General features: G+C 53.1%; 2 protein-coding genes across 2 annotated transcripts in view; both read left to right on the top strand.

The window, feature by feature from the left end:
• LOC147645216 (uncharacterized) overlaps positions 1–23,811 on the top strand; it is a 220,440-nt gene that overhangs the window by 18,773 nt on the left and 177,856 nt on the right. The gene's annotated exons all lie outside the window — the stretch shown is intronic.
• Positions 1–23,811, top strand: part of LOC147645220 (uncharacterized) — a 170,070-nt gene that overhangs the window by 91,875 nt on the left and 54,384 nt on the right. The window contains exon 2 of the mRNA XM_086874826.1: positions 16,174–17,398. The gene's annotated coding sequence lies outside the window, so the exon portion shown is untranslated. The remainder of the gene's footprint in view (positions 1–16,173; positions 17,399–23,811) is intronic.

Below are 23,811 nucleotides of genomic sequence, written 5' to 3'. Positions count from 1 at the left end.
TCCAAAGTTTCTTTCACTTTTAATGGGTCCCACTGAGGGATGTGACTGAGAAAGTGTCCCCAGGCCCCAGGCAGAGCAGAGAACTGGAGGCAATGATGACAGCTGGGGACAAAGAGAAGCCAAGGCTTGGTGCCCTGGGCCACAGCAGCCAATGCTGTGCCAGCAAGGGCTGTGAGGAGACACCTTGTCCTGAGGCCCTGGGGCCTCCTGGCACAGCCCCAGCAAGGCTGGCCACTGTCACCCCCTTGGCCTGCCCTCAGCATCCCCCCTAGCCCACATGCCAGTGGCCTCAGGGATCTGCTGGAAGGAGTCCCTGGGGAGCCTTGCTCAGGAATGGCCCTGGGGGCTCCTTCATGCTCCCAGGGACTGCAGCTTTTTCAAAGGACTTTGGCTTTTGCCTTGGAGTCTCTGAGAGCTTTGTGCAATCCTGGCCTCCAATTATCTGCTGTAATTAGTCCCTTGAGAGGCTTTGTCAGTAACAACACTCAGTGGGGCTCATTAATGCTTCAAGGTACTTCAGGTTCTTAAGGCACTTTCCTTTTTCCTTCCCACCCTGAGTCTCTGAGAAGTTTGTGCAATCATGGCCCCAATTATCTGCTTTAACGAGTCCCTTGGGAGCTTTGCATTGACACTCAGTGGGGCTCATCAATACTTTGAGATACTCAGGGCTTTTTCAGCTACTTTGGATTTTCCTTTCCACACTGAGTCTCTGGGAGGTTTTTGTGCAATCCTGGCCTTCAGTTCTCTCCTCCAAGGAGTCCATGAGGAGCCTGTGTTGGGGATGGACCTCAGTGGCACCCATTAATGCCTGGAGACACTTTGGGTTTTTCCTCTGACTTGGACTCCTGGAAAGGTTTGTGCAATCTCCTCTCAGGCCCTGAGGTTCAAGGGCTCAGCTCCAAATGCACCACAGGGCTCATTAGGATCAAGCAAATCCTAACAAACCATGGCTGTGCCTTGATTTCCCTCTGGTCTGGTGCAGTTCTTAGGAAAGTTTCCTAAATAGTTACGGAGAAATAGTTCAAAGAGCTTCTAAGAAATATGTATTCCTATTTTAAAGGGTGTCTTTCATTCGTGTTCTCTTTAGAGCAGAGGTGATTGCAGCATTCAGTGATGGATATTGATCCAGGGTCTCTCCTAAGGAGGTCTGGCCAGCTCAGAGAAGCTGTGCCTTGAGGTCTGACCCAGTGGGGACAACCTTGCTCCACATTCCCCAGCCCCATCCTGTCTCTCCTCACTCCCCTGGGACCTGCTTTGCTCACAGAACTGGCTGCACTCAGGCAAAGAGGGGTTTTCCTTCTTTGATTTTAGCAATCTAAAACTGCTGAGTTTCCCCATGGAAAACAGACACCCTCCTCAAGTGTGTGCCAAGGCCAAGGTGCCACCAAGGAGGTTCCCCTTCCCCAAGGCAGAGCCACACAAGGAATGTTTCAGACACACAGGGAGTTCTACAATAAACACAACCCCAGAGTTGGCTGAAGGCAGAATTAGAGCAGCTGCTGAAGGACAGACAAGCTTTGAACTCCTTGCAGCTGAAAGCACCAAGTGGGTTGTTGGGAGGTGTGTGAGTGAGGCAAGAGTGAGGGAAGGGAAATGCAGAGAGCCCTGGAAGTGTTTCTGTGCAGACAGGCTGCTCCAAGGGCAGCGTTGGACTTCTCTGGGGGGAACTGTGAGGGAGGTTGGGGCAGAGTCACCTCCCCAGTGACCTCGAGATGTCACACAGCCACCAGGGATGTCACATCCCACTCAGTGGTGTCACACAACCTGCTCTGGGATGTCACACCACATTTCTGTGATGTCACATCTCTTCCTATATGCCACAAAACCACCTTGTGATGTCACATAGCCTCCTGTGATATCACACAGCCACATTTGATGTCATTGTTCACTCTGTGATGTCACAGTCAGCACTGTGATGTCATACAACCTGTCCTGAGATGTCACATGGCTCTTCTGTGATGTCACTGCCCACTCCTGGATTTCATATCACAACCATGTGGTGTCACAGTCTGCTCAGTGATGTCACAACCCTCTCTGTGATGTTGTACATCTAAACTCTGGTGTCACAACCCTCTCTGTGATATTCTTTATCTAACCTCTGGTGTCATAGTCCTCTCTGTGATATCACCACCCACTAAGTGATATCACCCAGACCATGCTGTGATGTCATGCAGCTACACTGCGGTGTCACCCCCTGCTTTCTGATGTCACACAGTCCCCTCTATGATGCCATAGCTGCTCAGTGACCTCACACAACAAACTCTGTGATGTCACAGCCCCAGCTGTGACCTCACACAACCCACTCGGAGCTGTCACACAGCCCCTTTCTGACATCACAGCTGCTCTGGGGCTCCAGGACACAGCCACAGAGGTGCTGCTGTGACACAGCCCCCTCTGGCACATCCCATAGCCCCTGCCAGTGCTGAGCCCCTGGCAGCTCTGTCTGGGCCTGCTCTCTGTGTCCCTGAGCTGCCCTGGCAGGGCCCCAGCCCTGCTGGGCTGTGCTCAGGAGCTGCTCCTGGCCAGAGCTGTCTCTCTGCAGCGCTGCCCTTGCCAGGAGCTGCCTCTGGGCCAGGAGCCCGGCCCAGCTCAGCAGCACAGACACAGCACCAGCACTTTCATCACCCTCTCGGGCCTTTGGGGCTCTTGGCATCACACTCAGTCCCTCAGAGTGTGCTCCAGAAACTCCTCAAGAGCTCCAAGTCAGATGGAAACACTGAAGTTTCTTGTAGTTGAAATGAGAGACACGAGTGAGAAAGCGTCCCCAGGTTCCAGGTAGAGCAGGAGACTGGAGGCCCTGATGGCAGCTGGGGACAAGCAAGGGAAAGGTGTCTGTGGTGCTGAGCAAAGCTGGATGTGTTTCAGGAATGGCAAGGGCCAAGGGCTGAGCCCCAGCCCCTGGCAAGGCAGATGCTGTCCCTCCCTCATTGCTCAGGGCTCTTCCCGGGCCACTGGCATGTGGGGATGTGCAATGCCAAGGGCAGCACCATGGGGCGGCCCCTGCCAGGCTGCTGAGCAGGGACAAGGAGGCAATGAGGCCCCAGGGCTGCCAGGGTCACTTGTCCCCTGCTGGCCTCAGGCCCAGGGCCAGCAGCCATGGCCAAAGGGCTGCACAAGTTGCCTCTGGCAGGGCCTTGCAGCTGCTGCCCATCCCTGTTCTTTCTCCAGCCCAGGCTGCCCTGTGGGGTCCATGCCCTGTGCCTCTGTCCCTGCAGGCTGTCGTCATCCCCTGGCTGCCCCACCTCGCTGGCCCTTTCCTTTGCTGACAACTCTGTGTATGTCAGAAGGATTCACCATCTCTGAAACCACTCTTTAAACACTCTCATGGCTCTCCTCCACTCTCCTCAGTCTCTACCCCACGGATCATAGAGCTCCTTTGTTCCTACAGAGTGGTCATGTGCCCGAGGCCGCCAGTCCGCTCTTTGGCCGATCTCTGAGATTTCTGCAAGGTGTTTCCGAATTAAAACCATCTTCTCATAGTGTAAGAACATCACCAGAGGACAGGGCCAACCCTACCTCTCTGCCTCAGCAGCTTCTTTCAGGGAGCAATCCTTGGATATATGAAATTTGGGAGGCCAAATTAAAAATGATCCTTGGACAAGAAAGCTGGTGCTTTCCCCAGGAAGGAAGGAACAGAGCCCCACTGTTTCAGGGGAAGATGTGTCGGGACCACCAGAGGCCAAGGCCAGCCAGAGTTTGCAGTTTTTTCTGGGAGATAGCCTCGGATACAGGAAATGTTTTAGGGAGAGTACCAGTTTTGGCAATGGACATCAGAAAAGATGGATGGTATTCCCTTGTTAATCCTGTGGGACAAGTTGCATTATGGTTCAATTCCACCTGTCCAATCTTTACCTATAACACTTTGACAAAGTCTGGGGGCTGGGATTGGAGCCTGCCACTCCCAGTCTCCTCTCTTAGAAGGAATTTAAAAGCCTAGGCATTCCTGGAGGGGTTTGAGGATCCCTGGTGGCTGTTGGGTGTCATTTCTCCACCTCATGACTCAGCAGGGGTTTCTCCAATAAAGAAATAAAGCTTTTGCCTGAAGCTCCCACTCTGCCCGTGACAGGAAGCCCTGGGAGTGTCTGTGACATCCCGGCTCTTTGGCAGCCTGGGGACTCCTGGGATGTCACCGTGGAGCCCCCGGGAGTGTCTGTGACAGAGCGGTGCCTTTGCAGCCCAGGGTCCCCTGGGATGTCACCATGGAATTGCTGTGACTGCGTCTGAGCACACGGCTCTTCAGCATCCCCAGAAATCCCTGGGAAGTCTCTGTGGAGCCCCTGTCTCTGCCTGTGACATTCCGGCTCTTGAACAGCCTGGAGACTCTTGGAATGTCTCCATGGAGCTCCTCTGAGGGCCTGTAACAAATCTGACCCTTGGTAGGCAACCATCACCGGCCCCATGTAGCGATGGTCTGATTCCATGGCAGCCATCACAGCCCCTGCTGCTATGGGCAGTCCCTTGGCAGCTCCATGGAGACCCCATGCCAGGGGTGGTTGCCATGGACACCAGCTCAGGCCTGGAGCCAGAGACCGTTGCCATGGCAACCATTTGCAGTCCCATCCCCAGGCTCATGGGATCCCAGAGCCACAGAATTGGCTGAGTTGGGAGGGAGCCATGGGGATCCTCCAGTCCAACTGCTGGCCCTGCACAGGACACCCCAACAATCCCAGCCTGGGCCTGGCAGCGCTGGCCAAACGCTGCTGGAGCTCAGCCAGCCCTGGAGCTGGGAGCCTTCCCTGGGGAGCCTGTTCAGTGCCCCAGCAGCCTCGCGGGAAAAACCTTTTCCTCACATCCAGCCTAAACCTGCCCGCCTCAGCTCCAGCCGCTCCCTCCACTCCTGGCCCTGGGCACCAGAGGGAAGAGGTTCCCGCAGCCCCCAGCCAGGGACCCGCTCCCAAGGCTGCTGCCATGGCAACCAGGCCTGGCACCAGCTGGGATGCTCGGTTTCCACAGGCTGGGCTTCAGGAATGGCATTCCCCAATTTCCTGCTCCTGCTGAAACCGTGCTGCTGCTCGCTTCCCTCCCACCTCCCATGGAAAGCACAAAAGGCAAAGATCCCAGGCTGGGATAAGAACAATTTATTGAGAACAGCAATGGGATAAGGAACAAACAGACACAGAAATAATTTTGGTAACAGAATAGGTAAGAAAAACTATTACGGGGAAAAATAAACAACCACAGACTAGCTCTTCCTGCCCACGTATTTCGTCCTGTCTGGAAAGGACACTCTTCTCCTCTGGTGAGAGAGAGGGAGTCCTTTACCTTCCCCTGGCAACAACCTGAGATGGGATTGAATATAACGAAAGGTCCATGGCCAGACCCTCCTGTTCTTTGATCCCACATCATGTCATTGCCATGGGCAGGAAAAGGTACAGGTGTCTTCCCAGCATGGATCACAGGGAACATGGATCACCAGGTCTCTTCCCAGTGTGGATTCTCCAAGGGGGGATGAAGCTGGAGCTGTGGAAAAAGCTCTTCCTGCACTTGGGGCACTGGCAGGGCTTCCCTTACTGGTGCTGCCGTTGGTGTCTGGTCAAGTTAGAGCTGACTGAGAAGCTCTTCCCACACTGGGGACACTCGTAGGGCCTCTCCCCAGTGTGGATGCGCCGGTGGGTGATGAGGTCGCAGTTTCGCTTGAAGCCCTCCCCACAGTCAGGGCAGCGGAAGGGCCTCTCATCCGTGTGAATCCGCTGGTGCTGGAGGAGATTGGAGCTGGTCTGAAACCTCTTCCCACACTCGGGACACTCGTAGGGCCTCTCCCCAGTGTGGATGCGCTGGTGAATGATGAGTTGGGAGCTGCAGCTGAAGCCCTTCCCACATTCCCCACACTTGGAGGGCCATTCCCCAGTGTGGATCATCTGGTGGCAGATCAGGCTGTTGCTCTGTCTGAAGCTCTTCCCACACTCCAAGCACTTGTAGCGCTTCTCCCCATCCTGAAGCTGCTCATGGACCACCAGCTCAGAGCCCTGGCTGGATCTCTGGCCGCCTTCCCGGCACAGGGTGGGTCTTTCCTCCTCAGAGCACCCTGGGATGGGTTTGGAGCCCCTCCTCCTGTGGGATCTCCTGGGATTTTCCTCCCTGTTGGATTCCGCCACTGTGGAGCCGCTCAGAACAACCTCTTTCACGAGGTTCTGCCGTGGGGATTTGTCCTCCCTGGTCTCCATCCTCAGCTCCTTGTCTGGGGGAGGAAGGACAAGGAGAGGATGGGATTTGCCTCCGTGCCAGAGGGAAGGGGAAGGAGATCCCCCCAGTGCGTCCCCAGCAGGACGGCGTCGGCAGCGGGGCTGTCCTGCAGCCAGGGGCCAGGCTGGGCTGGGAGATGGAGCAGGAGAGAGGGGGAAAGGGGCACTGACTTCCTCCTCACCTGCCTGGGTGTCCTGGGAGATCTTCCTCTTCCTCACAGCCTGCTTCTCCATCCAGCCAAGGTTTGGGATTGGAAACTCCTGGTTTGAGAGAAAACAAGGAATGAGCACATTGAGTTCGATGGTCCCTCTTACCAAGCCCATCTCTAGAAGTCACCTGGGCCTCTGACGTGACTTAGTTTGAAAGGAGTTTGCTAAGGAAGGCAGAAATCACCACTGAAATTGATAAAAAATGTAAGCATCCCATCCCCTCCGAATTATTATAATCTTGAAACCAAAGTGCTCTCAGGTAACAATATGGGAAAAGGAATATAAATTCTTTACTAAAGAAAGGAAAATGAAAATGCAGCAGTACAAAAAAACCCCAACAAAGCAAAAAGCAACGCACCAACAGAGTCAGGACCTTACACCCCGTTGGTCAGGGTGCTGGTAGCAGTCTGATTAAATGGTGGCTGCAGTCCTCCTGGAGAAACAGATGTGGTTCTGTTGAAGCAAAGATCTCATAAAAGATTGTAGCTTACCTCAGAAGTTCTGGTGCTGTAGATGGGTCTGGTCTCTCCTCTGGGAATCCAGTGGAGAAAGACTGCCTCTGGTGTTCTTATTCCATGATTATATCCAGTCAGGAATGCTTGGCTCCTCCTCCTGGGTGGAGCATCTCACAATGGGATGATGTCATTTTATCAGTCCTGCAGTGAGACTCAATGGCCCATTAACAGAAGATATCCCCCTGGAGGAAGGATGGGTGGTGGAAGAGATAAAGAACACTGCCCCACCTGGTTTTAACAGCTGGCCCATTAACAGAAGATATCCCCCAGTTATGAGGGAATGGGTGATGAAAGAGATAAAGAAAACTGCTCTACCTGGTTTTAACAGATGGTGATAGAATACATACTTTTGGTTACAACTTGCATTGCAACCCAAGACATGGGGTCCATATAAACCTCCCAAACACCAGGACTTAGCCCTGAAAATGCCTCCCAGGATTTCCCCATCTCTGGTCTCCCTCCTTTGGTGTTCAGGGGTTCCTCCCTGTCCCAGCTGCTGGGGTTCATGCTTGTACTGGGGATCCCCTGTCTACTCGGTCCCTGACCTCTTCAGGCTCCTGGGAGTGCCAGGAATCCAAAAAGTTCCCCCATTTTCACTCAGCTTTGGAGTTCTTCATTCTTCAAACATCCCCCCAAAAAAAACCCAATCCAGGGACACCCCAGAATATCTGGGCTGAGCTCCCCCTCCCCGGGCACTTCTGGGATGGGGGGTGATGATCCCACAGGTGGGGGCCTGTGAATTCAGGGAGTGCTTGACCTTGTGGTTCTTTTTCCTTTTCCCTGATCCTCCTATGTCCCTCCTTCAGGCTGAAGAAGCTGCTCAAGGAGTCAGAAGCAAAACTCCAAGTCCCTTGGAGCTTCAATCAGCCCAGCTGAGGGCAGGGACTGCCAAAGGCTCCCCAGGGACTGGTGAGAGCAGATCCTGGAGGCCAGGATTGCCGAGAGCCAAAGGCTCTGAGCAGGGAACTGCAATGCTGAGCAAGCCCTGGCTGGGTTGGAGGAAGCAGAAAGGCCAAGCCCTGAGCCCAGGCCTGGCCCAGCAGGGCCTGTCCCTCACGGGTGGCTCGGGGCTCTTTGTGGGGCAGTGGGATGTGAGGGGCAGCAAGGACAAATGCCATAAACCTGTGTGACACTCCAGATCCTTATGGAACCAAGGGGCCAGTGTGACACCGGGGAAGTTGTGAAACCAAGGGGATCATTGTGGCACTCTTGGGCCCATGGAACCAAGGGACCAGTGGGACACTGTGGGGCCTTATGGAAACAAGAGGCCACTGTGAGCCTGCAGGGCTGTAACACCCCAGAACACTTCAATGCTGGTGGTAACCAAAGGTTCCTCTGCTTGAGTTTGGTGCACAGGAGAAACACCAACCAGATCTTCTCAGCATGGACAGATGCAAAGAATATTCTTGGTAGGAAGGGACCCACAAGGACCATCAAGTCCAGCTCTTAATATAAAGGCCCACACAAGGATTGAACCCACAAACTCGGTGATGCTGGCACCATGCTCTGACCAACTGAGCTAAGAGGTCAAAATGACACAAAATTTAACTGACGAAATACAGACAATCAAGGAACTATGGCAAAGGGTTTAATACAACATCCAACTGCACAAAGAACTCTTACCATAGCCGTAACTTTGCAAACTTAGCTCATTTAACCTAAAAAGTGTTAACCCTTAAGATTTTGGGTAACATTAAGATATCCAAAAATATTCCAGGTACGTAGGATAAAAAGGAGAATAAAAAGAGACCAGAAAGACAGAAGATCTACAGAAAAACACTTCCAGAATGATCCCAGTCACTCCCACTACAATCTCAGTCACTCCCAGTATGAGCTGTTGCACCCAGCCACCCCCAGTATGGTTCCAGTCACACCCAGGCCCTCCCAGTATGATTCCAGTCATGGCCAGAGTGACTCCCTGTCACTCCCAGGATGGGCCCAGTTGTTCCCAGTCACCACCAGTATGGTTCCAGTCACAGCCAGCACCTTTGTGGTCACTTCCAGTATGATCCCAGCTAGTTCCAGTAGGATCCCAGTATGACCGCAGCATACTGAGTTTGTTTGGCAACTCCAGCTGGGCATGACTGGGACCATGCAGGGAGCAGCTGGGATCATCTGGGGAGCGACTGGGACTGTACTGGGGCCAACTGGGTGCAACTGCAATCACGCTGGGAGGAACAGGGAGCAACTGGAACCATGCTGAGGGCAACTGGCATCCTAATGGGATCACCGTGGGAGCAGCTGAGCCATGCTGGGCAAGACTGGGACCATACTGGCAGCAACTGGAACTGCACTCAGGGTGACTGGGAGTGGCTGGGAGCAACTGGGATCAAGCTGGAAACACCTGAGGAGTGACTAGGAGCAACTGGGATAGACTGGGAGAAACTGAAACCACAGTGCAGGTAAATGGGAACAACTGGAACCATGCTGGATAATCCTGGAAGCAGCTGTGCCCATGCTGGGTCATACTGGGATCCTACTGGACCTAGCTAGGATAATATTGGATGTGCCTGGAAAGGTGCTGGAACCATGCTGGAGGTGACTGGGAGCAACTGGGCCCATCCTGGGAGTGACAGGGAGTCACTCTGGCCATGACTGGAATCATACTGGGAGGGTCTGGGTGTGACTGGAACCATACTGGGGGTGACTGGGTGCAACAGCTCATTCTGGGAGGGACTGGGATTGTACTGGGAGTGACTGTGATCATCCTGGAAGTGTTTTTCTGTAGATCTTACGTGTTTCTGGTCTCTTTTTATTCTCCTTTTTATCCTATGTACCTGAAATATTTTTGGATATCTTAATGTTACCCAAAATCTTAAGGGCTAATGGTTTTTAGGTTAAATTAGCTAAGTTTGCAAAGTTAATGCTGTGGTAAGAGTTTTATCTTCAACTGGATTTTGTATTAAACCCTTTGCCAAAGTTCCTTGATTGTCTATATTTTGCCAGTAAAATTTTGTGTCATTTTGACCTCTTAGCTCAGTTGGTCAGAGCATGGTGCCAGTATCACCGAGGTTGTGGGTTCAATCCTTGTGGGGCCATTATCTTAAGAGCTGGACTTGATGGTCCTTGTGGGTCCCTTCCTACCAAGAATATTCTTTGCATCTGTCCATGTTGAGAAGATCTGGTTGTTGTTTCTCCTTTGCACCAAACTCAAGCACAGGAACCTTTGGTTACCACCAGCATTGAAGTGTTCTGGGGTGTTACAGCCCTGCAGGCTCACAGTGACCTCTTGTTTCCATAAGGCCCCAGAGTGTCCCAGTGGCCCTGTGGTTCCATGGGCCCAAGAGTGCCACAACGATCCCCTTGGTTCCACAACTTCCCATGGTGTCACACTGACCAATGTTTCCATAAGGATCTGGAGTGTCACACAGGTTTATGGCATTTGTCCTTGCTGCCCCTCACATCCCACTGCCCCACAAAGAGCCCCGAGCCACCCGTGAGGGACAGTCCCTGCTGGGCCAGGCCTGGGCTCAGGGCTTGGCCTTTCTGCTTCCTCCAACCCAGCCAAGGCTTGCTCAGCATTGCACTTCCCTGCTCAGAGCCTTTGGTTCCTGGCAATCCTGGCCTCCAGGATCTGTTCTCACCAGTCCCTGGGAGCCTTCGGCAGTCCCTGCCCTCAGCTGGGCTGATTGAAGCTCCAATAGACTTGGAGTTTTGCTTCTGACTCCTTGAGCAGCTTCTTCAGCCTGAAGGAGGGACATAGGAGGATCAGGGAAAGGAGAAAGAACCACAAGGTCAAGCACTCCCTGAATTCACAGGCCCCCACCTGTGGGATCATCACACCCCATCCCAGAAGTGCCCAGGGTGGGGGAGCTCAGCCCAGATATTCTGGGGTGTCCCTGGATTGGGTTTTTTTGGGGGGATGTTTGAAGAATGAAGAACTCCAAAGCTGAGTGGAAATGGGGGAGCTTTTTGGATTCCTGGCACTCCCAGCAGCCAGAAGAGGTCAGGGACCGAGTAGACAGGGGACCCCCAGTACAAGCATGAACCCCAGCAGCTGGGACAGGGAGGAACCCCTGAACACCAAAGGGGAGAGACCAGAGTTGGGGAACTCCTGGGAGACATTTTCAGGACTGAAACTTGGTGTTTGGGGGATTTATATGGACCCCATGTCTTGGGTTGCAATGCAAGTTGTAACCAAAAGTATGTATTCTATCACCATCTGTTAAAACCTGGTACAGCAGTTTTCTTTATCTCCTCCATGACCCATCCCTCATAACTGGGGGATATCTTCTGTTAATGGGCCAGCTGTTAAAACCAGGTGGGGCAGTGTTCTTTATCTCTTCCACCACCCATCCTTCCTCCAGGGGGATATCTTCTGTTAATGGGCCATTGAGTCTCACTGCAGGACTGATAAAATGACATCATCCCATTGTGAGATGCTCCACCCAGGAGGAGGAGCCAAGCATTCCTGCATGAATATAATCTTGGAATCAGAACACCAGAGGCAGCCTTTGTCCACTGGATTCCCAGAGGAGAGACGAGACCCATCTACAGCACCAGAACTTCAGAGGTAAGCTACAATCTTCTACGGGATCATTGCTTCAACAGAACCACATCTGTTTCTCCAGGAGGACTGCAGCCACCATTTAATCAGACTGCTACCAGCACCCTGACCAACGGGGTGTAAGGTCCTGACTCTGTTGGTGCGTTGCTTTTTGTTCGTTTTGTTGGGGTTTTTTTGTACTGCTGCATTTTCATTTTCCTTTCTTTAGTAAAGAACTTATATTCCTTTTCCCATATTGTTACCTGAGAGCACTTTGTATCAAGATTATAATAATTCGGAGGGGATGCGATACTTATATTTTTTATCTATTTCAGTGGTGATTTCTGCCTTCCTTAGCAAACTCCTTTCAAACTAAGTCACGTCAGAGACCCGGGTGACTTCTAGAGATGGGCTTGGTAAGAGGGACCATCAAACTCAATGTGCTCATTCCTTGTTTTCTCTCAAACCAGGAGTTTCCAATCCCAGACCTTGGCTGGATGGAGAAGGAGGCTGTGAGGAAGAGGAAGATCTCCCAGGACACCGAGGCAGGTGAGGAGGAAGTCAGTGCCCCTTTCCCCCTCTCTCCTGCTCCATCTCCCAGCCCAGCCTGGCCCCCGGCTGCAGGACAACCCCGCTGCCGACGCCGTCCTGCCGGGGACGCACTGGGGGGATCTCCTTCCCCTTCCCTCTGGCACGGAGGCAAATCCCATCCTCTCCTTGTCCTTCCTCCCCCAGACAAGGAGCTGAGGATGGAGACCAGGGAGGACAAATCCCCACAGCAGAAACTCATGGAAGAGGCAATTTTGAGCAGCTCCACAATGCAGGAATCCAATGGGGAGAAAAAGCTCTGGAGATCCCACAGAAGAAGGGGCTCCAAACCCATCCCAGGGTGCTCTGAGGAGGAAAGACCCACCCTGTGCCGGGAAGGCAGCCAGAGATCCAGCTGGGGCTCTGAGCTGGTGGTCCATGAGCAGCTTCAGGATGGGGAGAAGCCCTACAAGTGCTTGGAGTGTGGGAAGAGCTTCAGACAGAGGAAAACCCTGATCTGCCACCAGATGATCCACACTGGGGAATGGCCCTACGAGTGTGGGGAATGTGGGAAGGGCTTCAGCAGGAGCTCCCAACTCATCATCCACCAGCGCATCCACACTGGGGAGAGGCCCTATGAGTGTTCTGAGTGTGGGAAGAGGTTTCACAGCAGCTCCAATCTTGTCCTGCACCAGCGGATTCACACGGATGAGAGGCCCTTCCGCTGCCCTGACTGTGGGGAGGGCTTCAAGCAAAACTGCGACCTCATCAGGCACCAGCGCATCAACACTGGGGAGAGGCCCTACAAGTGTGGGGAATGTGGGAAGAGCTTCTCAGACGGGTCTAACTTTGGCAGACACCAACGAAGGCACCGGTAAGGGAAGCCCTGCAAGTGCCTCAAAATACAGGAAGAGCTTTGTGCACTGCTCCAGTTTCATTCGCCCATGGAGAATCCACACTGGGAAGAGACCTGGTGATCCATGTTCCCTGTGATCCATGCTGGGAAGACACCTGTACCTTTTCCTGCCCATGGCAATGTCATGATGTGGGATCGAAGAATGTGAGACTGTGATCATGGTCCATTATATTCAATCCCATCTCAGGTCATTGCCAGGGGCAGGAAAAGGACTACCTCTCTCTCACCAGAGAAGGGTGTCCTTTCTTGGCAGGAGGAAATACGTGTCCAGGAAGAGTCAGTTGGTGGTATTTTAGTTTTCCCTGTGAATGGTTTGTCTTATCCTTTCTGTTACCAAAATTGTTTCTGTTCCTGTTTTTGCCTTATCTCGTTGCTGTTCTCAATAAATTGTTCTTTTCCCAGCCTGGGATCTTTGCCTTTTGTGCTTTCCATGGGAGGTGGGAGGGAAGCGAGCGGCAGCGTGGTTTCAGCAGGAGCAGGAAATTGGGGAATGCCATTCCTGAAGCCCACCCCATGGAAACCGAGCATCCCAGCTGGTGCCAGGCCTGGTTGCCATGGCAGCAGCCTTGGGAGCGGGTCCCTGGCTGGGGGCTGTGGGAACCTCTTCCCTCTGGTGCCCAGGGCCAGGAGTGGAGGGAGCGGCTGGAGCTGAGGCGGGCAGGTTTAGGCTGGATGTGAGGAAAAGGTTTTTCCCGCGAGGCTGCTGGGGCACTGAACAGGCTCCCCAGGGAAGGCTCCCAGCTCCAGGGCTGGCTGAGCTCCAGCAGCGTTTGGCCAGCGCTGCCAGGCCCAGGCTGGGATTGTTGGGGTGTCCTGTGCAGGGCCAGCAGTTGGACTGGAGGATCCCCATGGCTCCCTCCCAACTCAGCCAATTCTGTGGCTCTGGGATCCCATGAACCTGGGGATGGGACTGCAAATGGTTGCCATGGCAACAGGCTCTGGCTCCAGGCCTGAGCTGGTGTCCATGGCAACCACCCCTGGCATGGGGTCTCCATGGAGCTGCCAAGGGACTGACCATAGCAACAGGGGCTGTGATGGTTGCCATGGAAACAGACCATAACAATGGGTCAGATGTTGCCATGGGAACAGACCACAGCAGGGAGACAGCTCTGGCCAGGAGCAGCTCCTGAGCACAGCCCAGCAGGGCTGGGGCCCTGCCAGGGCAGCTCAGGGACACAGAGAGCAGGCCCAGACAGAGCTGCCAGGGGCTCAGCACTGGCAGGGGCTGTGGGATGTGCCAGAGGGGGCTGTGTCACAGCAGCACCTCTGTGGCTGTGTCCTGGAGCCCCAGAGCAGCTGTGATGTCAGAAAGGGGCTGTGTGACAGCTCCGAGTGGGTTGTGTGAGGTCACAGATGGGGCTGTGACATCACAGTTTGTTTTGTGATGTCACTGTGCAGCTATGGCATCACAGGGGGGACTGTGTGACATCACAGAGAAGGCTGTGACATCATGGCATGGCTGTATGACATCATAGCGCCATGTGTGACATTGGCGGGCAGCAAAGAGCGGCGCCAATGGCAGGGCCGGAGGCGGCTCTGGGGGCGGGGCCGGGGCTGTGGGCGGGGCCGCAGCGGAGCAGCGCGATGGCTCCAGCGCTGAGGCCGGGGGCGCTCCCGGTGGGCGGCGAGAGGTGAGGGGGACCCCGGCACCAGGACTCTTTGATCGCCCATTCCGGAGCTCCAAGGGGCCCCTAAACCCCCATTCCTGGGCGCCGCCATCCCACCGAACCCCCATTCCCGGCCGTGGGTCCCACCCTGCACCCCCTTATCCGGCACCAGGAACGCCTGCACCCCTTTCCCGGCCATCCCGCCTCTCGCAGCCCCCAGAGCCCCCTTCTTCTTGACCCATTTACCCCCTGGACCCCTATTCCTGCCTCTCCCAGCAGCCAGCCCCTCCTTTCCTCAGCACTCAGGACACCCGGGACCCCTATTCCCAGCCATCCCGGCTTTCCCTGCCCTGTCCTGGCAATGGGGACAGCGGGGACCCTTGGAGCTCCCTTTCCTGGGTACAGGAACGCCCTGAACTCCAGCCACGCCACATCTAGCCAGCCCTAGCCTCCCCTCTTGTCACTCCTGGCATCCCCAAATGCCCTTCCCGGCTCTCCCCGTTCCCCCTTTCCTTCAGCCGTGACCCCCCCGATCCCAAATCTCCAAATGTCCCCCCAGTTCTCCTCTCCCTGCGTTCCCTGCACGCGGCGCTGTCGGAGCCCGGCCCGGGCTTCCCGCAGTCCATGTCCATGGGGTCCCTGGCTGGGATCCCCTTCCAGCGCCGCCGCAGCGAGCGGGGCCGGGCGGAGCCGAGCCGGGATCTTGGGATAGCCAGGGCTGGGATATTGGGATAGCCAGGGCTGGGATATTGGGATAGCCAGGGCCGGCACAAGGAGCGGCACCGGCACGGGGCCAGCGGGGAGCTGCAGATGCTGCAGCAGCGGCACAGCCAGAGCGGGGCTGAGCGGGGGGAGCCGGGGCTGGGGGATCTGTGGGGCTGCAATGGCAACTGTGGCACCGCCATGGGGATCCCTGAGATCCAGGCTGAGGGATTAACAAATTCCCTGGCTCACAGCTGCAGGGAATGTCTCCGGAAATAGGTCAGATATGGGCGGGAGGCGCTGGAGTGTAAAGGTGGGGAGGGCAGAATTTCCATGGGAATATGGGAATGGGAATGTGGGATTTGGGAGGGCAAGATTTGGGAACGTGGCAATTCCCATGGAAATTCCATGGATGGATTTCAGACATCCCATTCCCGTGAGATCTCCATGCATGGATCCTGCTGCTGTCCTATTCCCAAGGGAATTCTGTAGATGGATCTCACGGCCATGCCATTCCCACAGAATTCCATGGGCAGATCTCCCCATCCCGCAGCCATGAGAGCCCCAATCCGGTTCCCCTCCAAACCCATCCTGGGGGTTGCCCTGTTCCTTGCCCTCCCCACCCCCCACAAGACTCCTGGGGGTCTCCCCCAGGACCCATCCAGCCCCCCTAAACTCTTCCTGGGTCCCCTCTCATCCCCCGATAACTGGAATTCCTGGAAGTCCCCCCGTATCCCCTCCCCCAGGACTTTGGGGGTCCCACCCGACCTGTCCGTGCACCCCCAGATTTCTTCCACAGCCCCCCTGTGATGGTGGAGGGTGGGGGCCGAGTGCTGGTGCCCCCCTGCCTGCAGCAGATCCAGCGGTGAGGGCAGTTCGGGGGGTCCCTCAGCATTTGGGGTCCCTGGGATTTGGGGTGACCCCCGGGCCCCCCAGGATCTCCCTGAACACGCTGACGCTGCCCACGCACAGTGAGAAGGTTCAAACCCGGCACGGGGTCCCCAGCACTGCCACCCGCATTGCCCAGGTACCCCCAAACCTGCCGAGAACCCCCAAACCCCCCGGGACACCCCAACCTCCCCTGATCCCAAACACATCCCTGGTGCTCCAAAAACTCCCCAAAACCACAAAACCCCATACAGACATTGAGAAGGTTCATACCTGGCATGGGGTCCCCATCTCCATCACCAGCAGCTACCCCAAAACAGCCTTGGGACCCCAAACTCCACCCCTGGGATCGCCCAAATTCCCTCATCGGGACTCCTGTAAACCCCCTTGGGAACCCCCAAAAAACACCATGGCCCTAAAAACACACAGAACTTCTGAAAATTCCCAGGAACCCCTCACCAAGGTTTATACCCAGCATGGGGACCCCATCACCTTCATCGGCATCACCCAGGTACCCCCAAACCCCTCCCGGGACCCCCAACCCCTCCCGGGCTCCACTGCCGGAACCAACGGGAGCGGTGTTGCCCTTTTAAGAGGAGTTGCAGTGGGACCCGACAACACCGGGGGCCCTTAAAGCGGCCATGGTAGAGAGAACCCCCAAAATCCACCCTGGGGGACAAAACATCCCCTACAGGGGCTTGGGGTGGGGACACCCCTAAAAATGTCACTTAAAGCCGTCATGACCCCCCCTCAAAAGGGGCTTGTGGGGCTGCGGCTGCACAAACACCCTAAAATGGGGAGGAAAAAACACCCCTGTAGTGGTGGGATCCCCCCCAAAAATACCTGAAAAAGAGAAAAACTCCTCTTGAGAAGGGCCTGAAGACCCTGAAAGGCCCTGGAAGAGGGACAAGATCCCCTCCTGTGCTGGGGCCTCCCCGAGCCGGGAACTCTCCCGTTCCTGCACTCGGGGGAGCCCCGAACGACGGCGGCTCCTGGGCTGAGCCCCCCTCAGCCGGGGCTGCAGGGGGAACTGGGGGGGCTGGGACGGGGCTTGGGGCTCCTGGGGTGAACTGGGGGACCCTCAGTGCTCCCACCTCCCCCTGTTCCCCTGTCCCGCCCCGTTCCCATTGTTCCCCCAAACCTCCGCTGCCCCCAGCTCGGTTTGGGGGGGACCCAGCCCTTTCCCATCGTGTCCCGGCCCGGCCCCGCTCACCCGAGGGCTCCGAACCACGCACAGGGACAGAGGAGGGACAGAGGAGGGGCAGAGCAGGAGGAAGAGCTGGAGCAGGCAGAGGAGGCTCCACCTGCGCTCCCCGCTCTCTGCATCTGCAGCTCCTTCGGGACCATCGCCCCCCATCCCGCAGGTGCCCGGGGAGGGGGAGCTCGCCCCAAATACCCCGGGGCTCCCTGGCTTTGGGGTTTTTGGGGGGGATGTTTGGGGATGGCAGGGCTCCAGAGCCGAGCCGCAGATGCCCCTCGGGGACACCCCGGGGGTCCCCGGGAGGTGTTTTTGGGGGGTCCCGGTGGCGGTGGCGGCAGAGCCCCGGCAAAGGGGCCGGGGGGATGCGGGTCCGGCATGGCCGGGAAAGGGGTTCGGGGCTCCCGGTGCCGGCAGTGGCTGCTCCCAGCATTGCCCAGTTGCTCACCCCGTGTGCCTCCAGTTTCCTCTGTGCCCCACTATAAACCAAATCACTCGCAGGCATTCCCTATTAGAGTACAATTTGTCTCCAGTTTATCCCATTTTTTCACATTTTTATTCAATTATTTCCCATTTTTATCCCAATTTCATACAATTTTTCCCCCATTTTTATCCTATTTTTTTATTTTTCCCCATTTTTCCCCCATGTTTCCGCTTTTTGCCTCTATTTTTCCCCTTTTTAACTCATTTTTCCTCAATTTTTCCCAATTTTTCTGATTTTTTCCCAATTTTTTCCTGCATTTTTACTCAATTTTTCCCCATGTTTTCCTCAGTTTCCCCCATTTTTTTCCCATTTGTAATCCATTTTTTCCCTGTTTCCCCATTTTACCCTCTTTTTGCTTCATAGACCCTATTTTTCACCCATGATCTCTCCTATTTTCCCCATTTTCTTCCAATTTTCCCCCCTTTTTGCTTCATTTTTACAATTTTTATTCCCATTTTATCCCATTTTTTTCCCAGTTTCCCCCATTTTTTTCCTCATTTTTATTCTGGTTTTATTTTTCCAGAATTTTATCCCCGTTTTCTTTCATTTTTTTTCCTCCAATTTTCCAATTTTCCCTCCATTTCCATTCCATTTCCCACAACTTTCTCCCATTTTCATCCCATTTTTTCTCCATTTCTTCCAACTTTTGCTCCATTTTTTCTCTTTTTCCCCATTTTTCCCCATTTTTTTCTAGTTTTCCCCAACTCTTCCACATTTTTCCTCCATTTCCATCCTATTTTCCCCCATTTCCCCCAATCCTTCCCATTTAATTATCAAAAAAAATTAATATTTTAGGTGGGGAGGAATTAAAATTTTTGGGGAAAAAATTGAAATTTTGTCGGGAAAAAAAGGGTGTTTTGTGGGCAAAAGTCCATGAATTTGAATCACAGCTTTCCCATGATTTTTCCATGATTTTTTCATGATTTCCCGCTGGAAGGAGGCGTGGGACTCATCCGAACATTCTGGAAGCTGTAAGAGGACCAGGCCATCAGCCTTCCGAAAAACCCGAACCAGCTCATCCGCAATTTCACCTTTCCTCAGTTCTCGGATTCCCAGGTCTGGAAATTCTTCCACAACCTCCCAGGTAGGCAATTCCCAAAATTCCTTGGAAAAATGGAATAAAGGGATTTCAATCCGTTTTTTCCCCTGATTTTTCTCATTTTTTCCCAGTTTTTTTCCCAGCTTTTTAAGATAATTTTCCTCTTTGTATTCCTCGGTTTTTCCCTGAATTTTCCCAATTTTTTTCCCAATTTTTTCTATTTTTTTCCATTTTTTTCCTGATTTTTCCTGATTTTTCCCATTTTTTCCCTGCTTTTCTCCTTGTTTTCCCAATTTTTTCCCAGTTTTTTCACAAATTTTCCTGATTTTTTTCCCTGATTTTCGCCTGGTTTTTCCCTCTTCTTTTCTCAAGTTTTTCCGTCTTTTTTGTAACTTCTTAAATTTTTACCTGATTTTTCTGTTTTTTCCTGTATTTTCCCAATTTTTTCCCAGATTTTTCCCAGTTTTTTCCCTGATTTTCCCTCAATTTTTCATTATTTTATTCTGATTTTTTTCCTGGGTTTTTTTTCCTGATTTTTTCCAGGTTTTATTCACTTTTTCTTTTCCTGATTTTTCATTCATTTTTCATAATTTTTAAAATTTTTTTCCCCATTTTTTCTTGATTTTTCTCTCTGATTTGTCCAAATATTACCCCATTTTTTCTTTAATTTTTCTGACTTTTGCCTGTTTCTTTCCTAAATATTTCCTGGCTTTTCCCCAGTTTTTTCCCATTTTTCGTTGTGGTCTTTTTTCCCGTTTTCTTTTCCTCATTGTTTTCCTGATTTTTTTTTTTAATTTTTCTCAAATTTTTCCTGCTCTTCTTCCTCTTTCTTTTCATGATTTTTCCCAGTTTTTTCCCAATTTTTTTCTCCCAGTTTTTTCCTGATTTTTCCCTCTTCTTTTCCCAATTTTTTCCTCATTATTCTCAGATTTTTTCACAATTTTTCCCTGATTTTTCCCTATATTTCTTAAGTTTTTAAGCGATTTTACCCGATTTTTTCCAGGTTTCTTTCCTCACTCATCTCAATTTTCCCAATTTTTTCATAATTTTTTTCCTTATTTTCCCCATTTTTTCCTGAGTTTTTCAGATATTTTTTTCCTGATTTTTTCCTCTTTCTTTTCTGATTTTTTTCAATTTTTCCCAATTTTTGGTCAAAATTTTCCTTGGTTTTTGTATTTTTTTCCAGTTTTTTTCTCAGTTTTTTCCCTGATTTTTCCCTTTTCCTTTCCCAAATTTTTCTGGTTTTCCCCAATTTTTTCCTGATTTTTTTCTTTTTTTTTTTTTCTGAATTTTTATCCTGTTCCTATTTTTTTCCCTGATTTTTCCCTGATTTATCTTTTTTATAAATTGTTTTTCTAATTTTTTTTCTGCTTTTTTTGCAATTTATTCTCAAATATATCAGATTTCTTCCTTGATTTTTCCAAATTTTTTCCAATTTTTTAATGATTTTTCTGGATTTTTCCCGAGGTTTTTAATCTTTTTTTTCCTGATATTTTTCCCTGATTTTTCCTAATTTTTTTCACGCCTTTCCTAATTTTTCCTGATTTTTCCCTATTCTTTTCCCAAATTTTTCCTACTTTTCTCCCAATTTATTCTCAAATTTCCCTGATTTTTCCTGGTTTTTTTGCATTTTTTTCCCCATTTTTTCCAGATTTTATTTCTCTTTCTTTTCCTTAGTTTCCCCGATTTTTCCCAATCCTTTCCCAGTTTTATTCCTGATTTTCCCCATTTTTCCCCCAATTTTTTCCTGTTTTTTTCCTGATTTTTCCTTCTTTTCCTATTTTTTCTGATTTCTTCCCCATTTTTTCTGATTTTTACTGATTTTTCCCAGTTTTTTTCCACTTTCCTGATTTTTTCCCCAGTTTTTCCTTGAGGTATTTTTTTTTCCCCCAGATTTTTCCTGGTTTTCCCCAGTTTTCTCTCAAATTTTTTCCGTGCTTTTTCCCCCCTTTTTTTTTATATCTCCCTGTTTTGGTTGTTTTGGGTTTTTTTTGCTTTTCCCTGATTTTTCTCTTATATTTTCCTTGAATTTATCTTGGTTTTTTTCCCATTTTTTCCCTCACACAGTTTCCTTCACACTCCCAGTCTAATCCCAGTCACTCCCAGTATGAGGCCAGTGGCCCCCAGTTGCTCCCTGGCAGTGCCAGTGTGACCCCAGTAGCCTCCAGTGTGATCCCTGGGACTCCCTGTCTCTCCCAGTATATCCCAGTCAGCCCCAGCATGCTCCCAGTCATTCCCAGCTCCTCCCAGTTGCTCTCAGCATGATCCCAGTTGTTCCCAGCCACTCCCAGTCAATCCCAGTATGATTCCAGTCACCCTCAGTGGGATCCCAGTCTCAGCCAGCAGGGACCCAGCTGCTCCCACTGTGATCCCAGTATGATCCCAGTTGAGTATGATCCCAGAATAGTTGTAATTCTTCCCAGTTCCTACCGGTATGATCCCAGTTGTCCCTGGAATAGACCCAGTCCATCTCAGCACGGTTCCACTCACTCCCAGTTTCTCCCAGTGTGGTTCCAGCTGTTCCCAGTATGGTCACAGACACTCCCAGTATATCCCAGCTGCCCGCAGCATGCTTGTGCTCATTCCCAGTCATTCCCAGTTACCCCAGTAAGGTTCCAGTTACCCCAGTCCAAACCAGTCCCTGCCAGTGCTGCCACTCCTGGGATCCCCCAGCCCTCTCTGCGTTCCCCGGTCCCACATCTCCCCAGAGTAGCCCCAAGGGCTGGCAGTCCCCAGCCAGGGTCCCCAGCCAGCCCCAGGTTGGATCTGCAGCCCCCAATTTTCCCAGTTTCCCTCTCCTTTTCCCCGGGCCGGGTTCCCCCCGTCCCCAGCGGGTGGGAGCAGCGGAGAGCCCCGCGCTGCCCATCCCGACCTGTCCCGGCTCCATCCCCGCTCCTGCCGTGGGCTGTGAGGGGTTTGGGAACGGGGCACCGAGGGTGTCACTGCTCCTGGGGGAGGAGGAGGAGAGATGGAAGAGGAGGGATGAAGAAGGAGAGTGAGAAGGGATGGACGTAGGAGAAGAAGCTGGCGTTAGGGAGGAAGAAGAAGAGGAGGGACAAAGGAGGATCATGGAAAGGAGGAGGAAACATGAGGTCGAGCACTCCCTGAATTCACAGCCCCTTGTCACCCATGAGATCCCACCCGTGGGATCATCACCCCCTATCCCAGCAATGACCAGGGAGGGGGAGCTTGACCCAGATATCCTGGGGGGTGCCTGGGTTGAGTTTTTCTGGGGGAATGTTTGGAGAATGAAGAACTCCAAAGCTAAGCAGAAAATGCCCCTTGGGGGGACATTGGGGGGTCCTGGTGGCGGCTGCTCTCAGAGGCAGCCTGGGGGAGCAGAGCCCTGTGACTCCCAGGACCCCAAAGTGGGGAGCCCAGAGAGGGGGAGCGCCACAATTCAAAGGACCCTCAACAGCCTGGAGTGGGGCAGGGGGGACTCCTTGGACCTTCTGCACCCCAAAGCAGAGAGTAAGGGGATAAGGGACCATAGGAATCCAAAAAGCCCCATCATTCCTAAATGAGGAGATGGAAACGGGGGGAACGTTTTGGATTCCAGGCACTCCCAGCAACCTGGGGTAGGCAGGGACCGAGCAGACAAAGGAACCCCAGTGCAAGCTTGACCCCCAGCAGCTGGGACGGGGGGAATCCCCAAACCGCAACTGGGAGAGAACAGAGATGGGGAACTCCTGGGAGGCATTTTCAGGGCTGAATTTTGGTGTTTGGGGGGTTTTTATGGGCCCCAGATGCCCGGTGACTTCTAGAGATGAACTTGATCACGAGGAACACCCTAACCCAATGTACTCATGCATTGTATATTTCCGGAAACAAGGATTTCTCATTCCCAAACCTTGGCCAGATGGAGAGGGCAGCTGGGATGAAGAGGAAGATGCCCCAGGACACCCAGGCAGGTGAGGAGGAAGTCAGTGCCCCTTTCCCCCTCTCTCCTGCTCCATCTCCCAGCCCAGCCTGGCCCCCGGCTGCAGGACAACCCCGCTGCCGACGCCGTCCTGCCGGGGACGCGCTGGGGGGATCTCCTTCCCCTTCCCTCTGGCACGGAGGCAAATCCCATCCTCTCCTTGTCCTTGCTCCCCCAGACAAGGAGCTGAGGATGGAGACCAGGGAGGACAAATCCCCACGGCAGAACCTCATGGAAGAGGCCATTTTGAGCAGCTCCACACCACAGGAACCCAATGGGGAGGAAAATCCCTGGAGATCCCGCCGGAGGAGGGGCTCCAAACCCATCCCAGGGTGCTCTGAGGAGGAAAGACCCACCCTGTGCCGGGAAGGTGGCCGGAGATCCAGCCAGGGCTCTGAGCTGGTGGTCCATGAGCAGCTTCAGGATGGGGAGAAGCCCTACAAGTGCTTGGAGTGTGGGAAGAGCTTCAGGTCGAGCACCAAACTGATCTGCCACCAGATGATCCACACTGGGGAATGGGCCTACGAGTGTGGGGAATGTGGGAAGGGCTTCAGCTTTAACTCGCAACTCATCCGTCACCAGCGCATCCACACTGGGGAGAGGCCCTACGAGTGTCCCGAGTGTGGGAAGAGGTTTCAGAGGAGCTCCCATCTCCTCAGGCACCAGCGGATTCACACGGATGAGAGGCCCTTCCGCTGCCCCAAGTGCAGGAAAGGCTTCAAGCAAAATTCCCACCTCTTCAGGCACTGGCACATCCACACTGGGGAGAGGCCCTACGAGTGTTCCGAGTGTGGGAAGAGGTTTCAGACCAGCTCCACTCTCCTCGTGCACCAGCGGATTCACACGGATGAGAGGCCCTTCCGCTGCCCTGACTGTGGGGAGGGCTTCAAGCAAAACTCCCACCTCATCAGGCACCGGCGCATCCACACTGGGGAGAGGCCCTATGAGTGTGGGGAATGTGGGAAAAGCTTCAGCCAGAGCTCCAGCCTGATCAGCCACCAGAGGATCCACACCGGAGATCGGCCCTATGAGTGTGGGCAATGTGGGATGACCTTCAGCCGGAGGTCCCACCTCATCATCCACGAGCGCATCCACACAGGGGAGAGGCCCTACGAGTGTCTCCAGTGTGGGAAGAGG

The sequence above is a fragment of the Cyanistes caeruleus genome, unplaced genomic scaffold (genome assembly GCF_971803275.1).
Source record: "Cyanistes caeruleus unplaced genomic scaffold, bCyaCae1.hap1.1 HAP1_SUPER_30, whole genome shotgun sequence".
Classification (NCBI taxonomy): domain Eukaryota; kingdom Metazoa; phylum Chordata; class Aves; order Passeriformes; family Paridae; genus Cyanistes; species Cyanistes caeruleus.
Note: the sequence above shows the minus strand (reverse complement) of the source record. Positions and strands in the feature narration are given on the sequence as shown.